Raw genomic sequence first — 13,342 nt, 5'->3', positions numbered from 1 at the left:
AACGATTTAGTAATTTGATTTTTCGGAATCTCATTTAGAGTTTTTTTAACCCAAAGGACGTTAGCCCAGAAGGGCTATTAATTTCGTTTTAGCATTTTGCGTCGATTCACTTTCTGCTTTGATTCACTTTGCCACCATATATTACAGCCCTATATTATATTTAAATAAATTAAATAATGAAGAATCTGCATAAACGTACGTATGTTTCTCGCATTGTGATAAAACAACAGTACCTAGAGCCATGTTAAGTACAGCATTGTTCATCTACATCTAACCAGTGTAATATTTCCTTTTTAGTTTTGCTTGAGTGGCAACAGTTGTAAAATGTTATTAAGTTGGTAGAATAAACATGTTTGGTTGTGTTTAAATTTTTGAGAGATTATTTAGGTAGAAATAAGTTGATGAATGGACAAAATGGTATACATTTACTGTCGTATCTAACATTCAGAACATATCAGAAGGTTGCGTGTTCAAATCACGTCCGGGTCACCAAATGTTAGATACGACAGTAAATGTATATCATTTTATCCATTCATCAACTTATTTCTACCTAAATAATCTTTCAAAAATTTAAACACAACCAAACATGTTTATTCTACCAACTTAATAACATTTTACAGCTGTTGCCACTCAAGCAAAACTAAAAAGAAAATATTACACTGGTTGAATGTAGATGAACAATGCTATACTTAACAAGCCATCCAATTTTCAATAACGTAATCCTTCACCGAATATAGGCATCTGGAAGCCCGAATTTGGAATTTGTTTTATTATCTATTTCATATTTGGTCACACATTAAAAAATTTTTGATTAACAAACTCAACAATTTCAAAGCGAGGAATGGCAATACTGCAAGTGGGGGGCAAAAAATTATCTTCAGCGGGCGAGACTGTGTATCGGAAATTCTAAAGCTATTCTCATTTTAAAATTATTTTGCGATATTGCTGTTGAATTGAATTTTATGGTTTAAGTGCGAAGAACATGATATTTAATAAATAAATGTTAAAAAAGCACCCCTTTGGGCGTAAAGTAAAATCTGAGGACTTTCAGACTTCCTTTTGTTTGTTTTTTTAAATTTAATGTTAAAATATTTTACGCAGGTATCTTCGTTTAATCAACGAACCAAAGCTCTCAGAATGTTGTTCTTTGAACCATCAGATGGAGCAGAACAAGTCTTTTTAGTGAAGTTTACATGCGATTTTAATGTTGATTTTTTTTAGTCCAAAGGGGTTTCTTTGTCCCCGAAGGACCATTGTTTTCGATTTGCGGTTTTTCGTTGGTTCACTATAAATATCCATTTCACTTTTCAAACTGTTGCCACCAAATGTTAGAGTCTGCATTATAATTGAAGAAATGAAATAATGAAAAATCTGCATAAATGTATATATATTTCTCGCATTGTGATACAACAGCGGTACACAGAGCCATCGAATTTTGAGTAACGTAATCCTACTGCGAATATGGGCATGTGGACGCCCAAATTTGAAATTTGGAATTAGTTTTATTATCGATGTCATATTCTGTAAAACTTTAACGAATTTTTGATTAAGAAACTCAAAGATTTCGAAGTGAGCAATGGCAACGTTGTACAGAAAAAACATTTTTATCTCCAACGCGCGAGACTCTGTAAGGGAAATTCTAAAGATATGCTCAATTTAAAACTATTTTACGATACTGCTCTTGAACTGAATTTTTTTTTGGGGGGGGGGGTGGGGGGAGGGCAAAATCGCTGGACGTTTTCGACCATTTGACGTAACAGAAGTCTTGGAAATAAAAGATTGACTTTTCATAGCTGAAAAGCGATTTTTCAATTGAATAATTTGAGTGATAATGTATCAATGAGAGTAAAAAGATGAGAACAAAAAATTTTAAAAGCTTTTATAAATCAAGCTTTTATTTAAAACTCAAATAATTGATGATCAGAAAGGACAAAAAATTATTATATAATTTAATGGGTAGAGTTTTAGGCTTTCATGCTTTTATTGCTCCTGATATAAATTTGCAAATGAATTTCGTATAAAGAAGTACTTGGTCTCTTTCCTCCATTAAATTGTATAATATTTTTTTATATTATTAATTGTTTCATGAATTTGAAATAAAAGCTTATTTTATAAAAACTTTCTAATTTTTAGGCCAAAGGGCGTTAGCCCAGAAGAGTATTAATTTCGTTTTGACATTTTGCGTCGAATCACCATAAACGACGTATCACTTTTTCAAATTTTTGCCACCAAATGTCAGCGCTCTACTTTATATTTAAAGAAATTAAATAATAAAGAATCTGCATAAATGTATGTATGCTTCTCCATTGTGATAAAATAACGGTACCTAGAGCCATCAAATTTTGAATAACGTAATCATCCACCCGAATATGGACATCTGGAAGCCTAAACTTAGAATTTGGAATTTGTTTTATTATCTATTTAATATTTTGTAAAACATTAACGAATTTTTGATTAACAAACTCAACAATTTCAAAGCGAGAACTGTACGGGGGAAAAAAAAATATCTGAACGAGAATTTTACTCAGCCTGCGAGAATGTGTACTCGAAATTCTAAAGATATGCTCTTTTTAAATTATTTTGTAATATTGCTGTTGAATTGAATTTTATGGTTCAAGCGCGAATAGCATATTTAATAAATAAACGTAACACACAAAACTTCATTGTCTAAGAAAAAATAGCCCCTTTAGGCATAATATAAAATCTGATAACATTCAGATATTTATTATTATTATTATTTTAAATTTCTTATGTGGTGATGAGAGGGTTATGACTGAAAAAACTTCGTTGATAAACATTCTCCGACGCTTAACAAAATTCCCAGAAACATTACCGAATCAAAGAAAGACACCATATTACCAACTAATTTATTGTTTATGACAGGTAAATTTTATCTTAAATATGTTAAAAAGTGTAACGCAGATGTTATTATTTGCATACAATAGCATAAAAGCTTTTTTATTAATCGCAAGAACTGCAAAAATGCGTTCCAAAGTATTAGTAATTGCATTAATTAAATGTATTATAAAATTATACAAATCCATATTATTTAAAAAATAGAGCAAAGATATGAACTAGCAAGAAGTACGTTTGCTGCTTTTAAATCGCCTCAGTTAGCGACAACAATTTCAACTGTGTCAAGTGACATTTTGCTACGGAAAATCTTGTCTTTCAGAATTTGGTTATGTCACAGCCCTTAGACAATGAAATGACTCCGCTATATAGACGTATTGTTGTAGAAACTCATATAAATAATTGTTAATGTATGTTTTGTGCAAATATATGTATTTATTAATTCTAGGAAAAATAATTTCTGTGAATGCAAACTGTTTCCTAGTTTAAATCAAGAAGTTTCCCGTCAGTTAATTTAAAATTTATTTAAATTAGTAGTCACAAATATATATTTATATTAAAATTTATTTAAATTAGTAGTCACAAATATATATTTATATTAAAAATTGATTAAAAATTGAACAAAATAGTTTTAAGTAATTTGATGCGTAGTTTCTTAGTTAATATCAGAGAGTGAGTGATATTATCAGTTGTTTCATCAAAAATTTGTTCAAATTATTAATTAAAAATGCACGTTCTAAAAGAATTTTACAATGTTAATTACCTACAATTTGGCAAAATTTATTTCAGTAAAAGAATTTACTAATTTAAATCATATAAATTATAATTAAAAATTCAGTCTTTGCATAAAATACATGATCATTAATTAATTGAAAATGAATGAAAATTATATCAAGTAATTTTAACTGAATTCCATTTGAATTACTATATCATGTTCCTGTGTGTACGAAAATTGTCGTTTTGGAAAACTGTATTATGAGAACTTCATTTCTGTTACAAATTAAATGATGATAATACCAACAACACGCCAAATTCGCGAATCTGCAAAATAGTTGTTTCAAGAAATGCAAACTTACTCGTAAAACGTAAAGCTTTGATCAAAATTGACTTCCGAATTTTATTTAAGAATTACTTGGCAGGATAGTATGCATCTTAGAGAATATATCTCTTTTTTCGTCTTAGAATCAAACATACCAATAGATTTCTCCTAATTATGTGCATTTATGCAAATTTCGGAAGATAAATTTGAATAAAATAATTTCTAATCAGTTTTTAATATTAGATTAGTTCGTAGCTCAAATACTTTAAATCTAAATGACGATCGGAAATGGGAGTTTTACTTCTTAATCTACTGAATATCGTGTAATATTTTAGAATACAAGATTTAAAGAACAAGAATTTGAACTGAGGTATAACACTTCGGATTTTTCTACCTGTACGCTTTTGAGCTCACAATTGATAAGTCCCATGTGGTCTAGTGGTTAGGATTCCTGGCTTTCACCCAGGCGGCCCGGGTTCGATTCCCGGCATGGGAAGTAAGGTTCCATGGTGTAATGGTTAGCACTCTGGACTCTGAATCCAGCGATCCGAGTTCAAATCTCGGTGGAACCTGTATTTTTCAATCAAAATGTTTTTAACAGTTATCGAACATTTCAGCGTTCCGCTGTTATAAAAATATTTATTACGATTACTTTTTATATTCATTCTAATATTGTGAATTATTCAAATACATTTTTATAAGGGAGATGGTTTATCTCTACTTTTAATACTTAAAGTACTTTTTAAACTTATTTGTTATATTTCGAAAAAATAATAAATTGAAAATAATTTTTAAGTATGCAGTTACAGTAGAATGCATTGAGATTAATTATAGCAATGTCTAGTTTCTGATTCTTTCAACGTATGAGGAATTCAAGTTCTACTGCGATTCTTTCAATCCAACTTCTGCAGCATGCAGCTGTTAGCTAAATGGGTATATGTGGCTAACTTTACGCAAATGTACCTTATTAATTACTTTTGCTACGTCTGAAATTATTGCCTTTATTTTCCATATTCAAGCTGAGCAGTTTTCTTAACGTTAAGTAAAGATTTTGCTGTTTATTACAACCTATTTTTATATAACCAAAGTAAATTAGTTTTATTTACTATTAAATTTAATTTTTTTTTAAATATCAGTTATCGTTCGTTAATATTTCCACTTGTTTTTTTTAAGAGTTTATAATGTCACTTACGATTTATTTTTAATTTCAAAAAACTATTTTTGCATTTCGAGTTAATTATAACTTATTTTACTTTTGTTATTAAAAACTTACTTCACAACAGATTTAAGTTTTGTACAAAGAAGATTTTATTATATAAAGTATCTGAATATGAAATATAAATTGCAACAAATTTTCTAGAATGTTCTGATGCTAGATATTAGAAGAAACAGTAGTAAAATTTCCAAGAACTTTCTCTTCTAATCAATCAATGAAATTTTTATCACAAAAGCGGCGCCAGCAATAGTTATATCTTCTTATTTATTCTGCAAAATTTATCGCGGGTTTTTCCCTTTTCCAAACTTCTGCAACCACTTATCGGTCAACGTCTATTACACTATTGCTCAACAGTGACGAATGAGATAAAACCTTATTCCTAAATACAGATGCCATGTATTTGCCTTCTTTTGGCTAGTTTTCAAGTACTAAAATATGTAGGAATGAATTAATCTTTTTAATTTTTACTACTGTAAATGATAATTAACAATTATTAAGCTTATTTCTGAATTAGCTTCATTAAAAGTTACATATTACATAAATCAATTATATTTTTGATACAGAATATATGTAAACTTTTTTTTTTTTTCAAATTGAGAAGCATTTAGTGTTAACTATAAATAACAGATGGCAGCACAATATAGTTTCCTCATGTAAACTAGGTCTATCGTACAAACTCAAAAAAAATATTTTTGTGTTTTAGGTCCCTTCTGTAAACTTCCTACTGAAAAAAAAGATTAATCCCTAGAAGACAAAAACTGTGCGTTTCGTTTTAATAGAAATCCTTTTATTTAATAAGATACTTTGATACTACTGTTATAATTCTGGCATGCAGCAGGAAATTCCTATCCTTGCTCTTTTCAGATTCATGAAATTTCAAGTTTTCCTTCTTTTTTTCATTCTACAAATATTGCATTCCACTTTTAATTCCCACATTTAAGTATCAGCTGTTCTGAATTGCATTTATCAGATATATTTATTTTATTTTAAGCACACTGTTACGAAGAACACAGAAAATATATAAATCAAATATATTCAAAACAGTTCGTTCAGTAGCGGACTGCCTCTAACCGAGGCTGGGTGCATTATGAATAAAGACAAAAAATTCTTAATAAGCCATTCTTTATTTTCATCAAAACAGTATCACTGTTCCGAGATCAGCTTTCGTTTCATCTACAAGGAAACCATTCGAAACACTCAGCACGCAGGCTGACGTCACGAACAGCAGCTCCTCGCGCCAGTTATTACTTCAGTTCATTTCACAACATCCCCCCCCCCCGCTTTTAAAAGATCAAGTTTTTTTTGGAGCTTTCACAAGTCGTCCAGAGGAGGAATATTGTTGCATCACCATTTTATCAAGTGCAATTCCCCTTTCTAACGTACATCCAGCACTAGAATTAGATTTCTCTGCACCCAGTTTCTTATCAGGAATTATGTTTCTATCATTGGCCTGTATCTCCAGGGGAAAGATGCGTTGTATTGGTCGTTCAACTATTCCATGTCGGGTTAACCGTGCGAATCTTTCCATCACGTCCAGGGATCAATTCTGTAATTCGGGCTAAGGGCCAAAATAAACGTTTTTGTTATCATTCCCCGTCAGTACTATTTCTCCAACTACAGGTTCCCGAGACCGTTTTTCATTATGCTTTTGAACCAGTTGACTAAGGTATTCTTTTCTAAATCGTTGTCTCAGATCATTTAACAATTTAGTTCTATGCTTTAATCTCTTATTAAGACTTGACGAATTTAATTTATCAAGATCTTCAATATTGGAATTTCTCTTCTCGATAAGAAACATGGCGGGTGTCAGAGGGACTAATTCCTGCGGATCTTCAGAAACATACGTTAAGGTCTACAATTAATTATAGTTTTACAATCACAAATAATAGTATAAAGTTCTTCATATGATAACACTGATTTACCTAAATTACGTTTCAGCAATTCTTTTACTGTACTAACCAACCTCTCTCACCAGCCGATCCACCAAGCTGCAGTAGGTGGAATAAATTTCCAGAGTATCCTTTCAGTTCCCGTTCCCTTTAATACTTTAGCCCAATTCAGTTTTGATAAATCATTATATGCACCCCGAAAATTTGTCCTGTTATCACTATAGATTATTTTAGGGCGTCCGCGCCTAGCAACAAATCGTCAAAGCGGCAGGAGAAACGCATCACTAGAAAGAGAATTTACAAGTTCAAGGTGAATGGCACGGTACACAGCGCAGGTGAACAGCGCGATCTACACCTTTCCTCCATTTTTTAAAAACAGGGGTCCAGCCAAATCAATCCCTATGATTTCAAACGGCGCACAATCCGTAACTCGGTCTGGTGGCAGAGGTGTCGGTTCGCTTGACATAGCCTTAGTTTTAAATCTTTTACAAACGATATAGTTAAAGAGGACATTTTTAATGGCCTTTCTAGCTCTGACTATCCAAAATCTTTCTCGTAATATACATTGCATCATCTGAAGACCAGCATGACAGTTCTTATTATGTACATTTCTGATTAATAACTTAGTGAAATCACATTTTTCTGGTAACAGTATTGGATACAGAAAAGATTCATGGTCATCTCTGTTTAGTATTCTCGTTTTAACTCTCAGAGAATACCATCATCATCAATGAGAGTTTCAATAAAATTATATGATTTATTATCAGTCAGATAATAATTTTGAAACAAACGAATTAAAATTTTCTCAGAATTTTCAATTTCATACTATGAAAGTTAAATGTTTCTATTCTTTTCAGAACCACCTTTACAATTATTTACAAATCTAAATATCCATGCAAATATTCTAATCATTTTATCATAATTGGATGCACTGATTCGATGCCAAGGGGGTGCGTCTTTTGATAGATCAATATTCACTATTTTTATCTTTTTCCTCTCCAATTCTACTTCTTCATGCAAACAGTGCGCTGGAGACCGAACCTCAGTCCCAGAATTTCCTTGCAGAGTTAGATGAAACGGGCTCCAGAAGGGACTCATTAGTGGAGGCGCAGGCCCCACAGTCCCTGCCCGGCTTTATACTAAGCCTCAGTAAGGACGAAAGTCTTAATACAAATAAAAATCGCTAAGTCATCTTTGCCTTGGGGCACCACTCCCTCAGCATCGAGTTGTCATTCGGTGCCTTACCTTGCGTCGTCAGTCCCCGTCACGGGAACTATGAGGGCTGAACCCCCAAAAAAGAGCCCCACTTAAATCTACATATCTGCTCTACAACAGCCGAGAGAACGGACATGACAGTACCAGTACGGTCCCTGCCAACCCGAACCTACCTGAGTACAATACTCGGGTTCTAGTCCTGTGAAGAGTGTTTATGTACCCCAGTAGTTGAGACTGCCTAGGTACAGATGCTAACCAGTACTTCCCAGGACGCCTCCTGAGTCAACCCTGCCCTGGGGGTTTCTTCATGCAAACAAATAATCTCACCAGTGGGCCAGTTTTCAGGGCCTTCTCGCAACCACCAGAGGCCTTCCCACCATCTTGACCGAAGCATTTGCTTCGCAAAACATCCGCGCGATAACAAGTCGTCAATATTCAGTTTCCCTGGGACATGTCTCCATGAATGACCTCGCGTCAACTCTCGAATCTCTTGAACCCTATTTTCGACGAAAACGGACCAATTGCCTTGCTCTGTTATCCACCAAAGGGCAGTGGTGGAATCAGACCAGAAGGTAACTTTTAAGTTGGGCAAACTGAGAGCCTCGATAATAGAATTTGCAAGTCTAGAACTTATACAACAGGCCATTAATTCTAAGCGAGGGATGCTTAAAGGTTTCAAAGGCGATACTCTAGACTTTCTAGACTTCTAACTATAGACTCATGAATGACCTCGCGTCAACTCTCGAATCTCTTGAACCCTATTTTCGACGAAAACGGACCAATTGCCTTGCTCTGTTATCCACCAAAGGGCAGTGGTGGAATCAGACCAGAAGGTAACTTTTAAGTTGGGCAAACTGAGAGCCTCGATAATAGAATTTGCAAGTCTAGAACTTATACAACAGGCCATTAATTCTAAGCGAGGGATGCTTAAAGGTTTCAAAGGCGATACTCTAGACTTCGCCCTTACGAGATTTATTTTTACTTCAGAATTAAATACTGATCGAACAAAGACGCACGCTGCATATGCCCCCTTGCAAGCATCCACAAATACATGTAGTTCAGACGTGTCATTGATAAACAAGTATCGAGGCAAAGTAACATCTTTCAAAACATTAAGTTCTTTAAACCAGTTCAAAAATATATTTACATCATTTGGAGACAATTCATTTTCCCATGCAATTTTCACTTTGCACAATTTTTGCAACAACAGTTTCGGAAGCAATGTAGTTGGCGTTAATAAACCAATAAGATCAAAAATTGTCTGCACAATTGCCAAAATTGTCCTCTTTGTGATTTTCGTATCACAGGTCAATGTATCTGTATCTGTGCAGCACCTCAGCGTATCATTATCCAAATTCCAAATTACCCCCAAAACGGAAGTATCCCCTGAATGTCAACATTTGTACCAGCCACATTACTTTCAAAACCGCGCAAGTTAAAACATCCATTTGACATGATTAATTTGGAATGTTCAATAAACGTAAACTCTTCATCAATACTAAAAACACTAGATAAACAATTATCCACATAAAATGACGATTTTAATTTTTGAGGAACTTCACTATATTGACGTGGACAGTTTTCTAATAGATGCATTATAGATGCGTTCAACAAGTAGGGGCTCGAAGAAACTCCAAACACTACTCTGCAATGCCTATAAATTAATTGCCCTTCATTGCATGGGAAAAATAATCTGAGAAAATCTCTATCTTTAGATGCGACGGATTACATTAAAAAAGCTTTTTCAATATCGGCACTAATACCTATCGGATACATCTATAATATCAAGTATTAATTCAATAAGATTTATTCCTTTACACAAACATTCGTTCAAAGAGAGTTTCCCTTTCTCAGATGCAGAAGCGTCAAAAACAGGACGAATTTTCGTGGTTTCACTTCCTAATTTGATTACAGGCCTATGCGGCAAATAATGACATTCATTATTCAGTTCGGTTTCTGGTACGCGTTCAATAATATTCAACCTTTCCCATTCCTTGAACACATTTTTATAATCATCGAAAAATTTACTAGATCTGAGTTTATAGATCATCTTTTGATACCTTTTCCAGGATAATTTTCTATTATCGGTTAAATGTGTCGTATCACATTTCCACGGAAGTTCTACTAGTTCTACTTCATATCTTCCATCTGGAAGAATTTTCATTTTATTCTCAAATTCAGATAAATTAAATCTTTCATTCATTTTAACAGTTTCGTTTGGAGCGCATATTCCTATTTTTTCAAGTTCCCATAACTCATTCAGAGGAATTCTCCTGACATGCATTGAAAATGTTTTCAAAATATTATCCTTTTCACCCGAATTTCGTTTTCCAAATACCGTCCACACGTTTCGACAGCCGTTACACCGGACTGTAATTCAATAGAATTTCCCGTTAATAATTTTCCTATAACATCTGCTCCGATTAAAAGGTTAATTTCAGTTTCCTTTCGCAATGGATCAGAAAATTCGATTTCTTTTTCTTTTACGTAATTCATTCAAAATCTCTTTATCTTTAACCTTAGGAATAATACCGCAAATCCGTTTCTCAGAAAGTGCTTCAAAACTACATGCAAACGTTCCTTTTAAATTGCTGACCTCGACCGAAAACACTTCATGTTGTTTAGGTTTCGTTTCGTCCCCCCCCCAAACAGTGCATGTATAACTGTCTCCTCCCAAAGTGGAGATGCTTTTTAAGCTGACTTATCATACTTTCACTAACGTAGCTACTTTGGCTTCCGCTATCAATTATGCAGCGAATAATTTTCTCGCGACCTTGACACCGAATTCGAACGCAAAGCGTTTGCAAAAATACAGTTTCGCTTCTGCCACAGTTAGAAAGAGAACTCTCTTTTGAAATATGTATCTAATCGTTATTTTTTAGCTTTTGATTACACATTACATCAAAATGATTACAACTTTTGCAAATAGAACGACTTAATTTACCTTTCAAAGAACAAAATTTACTGATGTGACTCGCTCTTTTCAGACAAGAAAAACAAGCACCTTTTTTCAACAATATTTGTTGTTTTTCAGCTAAAGTCATTTTTTTTGCGGAGTAACATTTTTCACTGAAATGTTTCTTTTCACAAAAATTACAGTTCGGAACACTCTTACCTGAATTCTCAAGACTTACTAGAGCTGACGCTGTTACGGGTTCATTTTGCTTTATCTGTTCGTGGTTAAAGTCTTTCTTCCGATGGTTCCGTTGGGAAGCGAAACCAATTCTTGCGAGTTGAAGCATCTCTTACCCCTTAACTTCCTGTTTTAAGAAATTCATTAAATGTTGCAAGGATCGAGTCCCTTTAGTTTCAATGAAGTCGTGATTTCTGCTTCTTTCCCATGCCATCAGTACTTCTTCTGGTAAGCAACTTTCCACTAAGGGAGTCAAAAAATCCCCATATTTTTCTTGGGTTCTCCCCAAAACTCTCCAACGCTCGCAATTTTCCTTCTAGTTCATCATACAGGGAGGGTAGATCAGTTTCTCTTCTTCCGGTTACAGCGTTCTTCATCACTAGGCTTAACAAGTCTCTCACATAGATTTGCACAAGTAAATCTTCACGTCCAAAGCGCTCTCTTAGTTATTCGATCGCTTTGGGATAATTAGCTGCCGTTGCCGGGAAGCTAAGGACTAGGCGTTCTGCTTTCGATTTGGGTTCCATGGCCTGCAACAGATACTGCATCTTATCTTCATCAGCGATACTTTTGTCGTCGTGGATTTTCTGGAACTGACTCCAAAAAGTCAGGTAATCTTTAGTTTCAATACTGAATTTTTTAAGCTCAATTTTAGGCAATTTAAATTTCCTAGATTCGGAGTTACTTGGAAGAGAGGAGGCTTGTATTTCCGCATCTATTTGTGCACACTGTTCTAGAAACTTATCTCGGTAATCCTCTGCTTCTTAAAAATCATCACTAAATAATTTTTCTCCATCTTCAGTCTGCAAAATCTGCTGCGATATAGCACTCTGGCATACGTGAAGTCTTTGGAACTTATCACAAAGTTGACGCTTCAAAATCGAAATTATTTTTAAATCACTTACTTCTTTAGTTAATTCACTTTCGGTTTTCCTTGAGGTTTGCGAAAACGCAATTCTAAGTCCTCTTCTTTGGGCCTTTAAAGCGATCAAATCCATCTTCAAAGTATATTCAAAATCGTAATTCAAAATCAAAAGTTCAATCGGATAATTCTAATTCATAGCACCCGGTCCCGCCGAAGGTACCACTATGTTACGAAGAACACAGAAAATATATAAATCAAATATATTCAAAACAGTTCGTTCAGTTGCGGGCTGCCTCTACCCGAGGTTGGGTGCATTATGAATAAAGACAAAAAATTCTTAATAAGCCATTCTTTATTTTCATCAAAACAGTATCACTCTTCCGAGATCAGCTTTCGTTTCATCTACAAGCAAACCATTCGAAACACTCAGCATGCAGGCTGACGTCACGAACAGCAGCGCCTCGCGCCAGTTATTACTCCAGTTCATTGCACAACACACACATTTAATTACTCCCATAATAAAAATTTAATAGACAAAAAATTTATATGTCTCTGTACAAGACTAAAAGAAATATTTCTAAAAGACATTTGATTTCAAATGCTAATTAAGCGCTTTTTTTCTTAATCTTTAAAATATGTATATAAAGAAATAAGCGTTTTAGGAAATTTTAAAAAAATGTTTAAATGAAACAAACTTAGAGCTCTGAATAGTAAATATGACGCTAGTGATATTCAAAGTAAACTCTACAATTGTTACGGAAATACACAACAGTTTGGAAACAATAGTTTAAAACATGATTTGAATAAAACTCGAAATTAAAGTTATTTGTTGGCTTAATTTTAATATTAATAATTATTGGAATGTTTTGCTTTTGGTTACAATTTTTTATTCGATGGCTGTTCAAATTAAAAATATTAGATATCAAACAAAGTATATTGCAGCAACTTACGGCTTGAAATCTCATAACTAATACCTAATCGTCAATGAAAACAATTAGAAAGAAGAAGAATTACTCTAGGTTATGACCAATTTGTAATTTACATGCATCATTGAATTTCTCTAAAAGCAGACACATGGTGTGAAGATCCCTGAAAACAGGGTTCAAAATATGTGTAGTTTATAAGTACCAGA

General features: G+C 33.6%; 2 non-coding genes across 2 annotated transcripts; both read left to right on the top strand.

The window, feature by feature from the left end:
* The first annotated feature begins 4,316 nt into the window (after positions 1–4,316).
* On the top strand, positions 4,317–4,388 carry TRNAE-UUC (transfer RNA glutamic acid (anticodon UUC)). The gene has a single exon. It is a non-coding gene; the product is annotated as a tRNA-Glu (tRNA).
* Positions 4,389–4,392: 4 nt separating this feature from the next.
* TRNAQ-CUG (transfer RNA glutamine (anticodon CUG)) lies at positions 4,393–4,464 on the top strand. Its single transcript has one exon. It is a non-coding gene; the product is annotated as a tRNA-Gln (tRNA).
* Positions 4,465–13,342: the final 8,878 nt, after the last annotated feature.

The sequence above is a fragment of the Stegodyphus dumicola genome, chromosome 7, assembly GCF_044657685.1.
Source record: "Stegodyphus dumicola isolate Sdum_Otavi_A_Nest chromosome 7, ASM4465768v1".
Classification (NCBI taxonomy): Eukaryota; Metazoa; Arthropoda; class Arachnida; order Araneae; family Eresidae; genus Stegodyphus; species Stegodyphus dumicola.
Note: the sequence above shows the minus strand (reverse complement) of the source record. Positions and strands in the feature narration are given on the sequence as shown.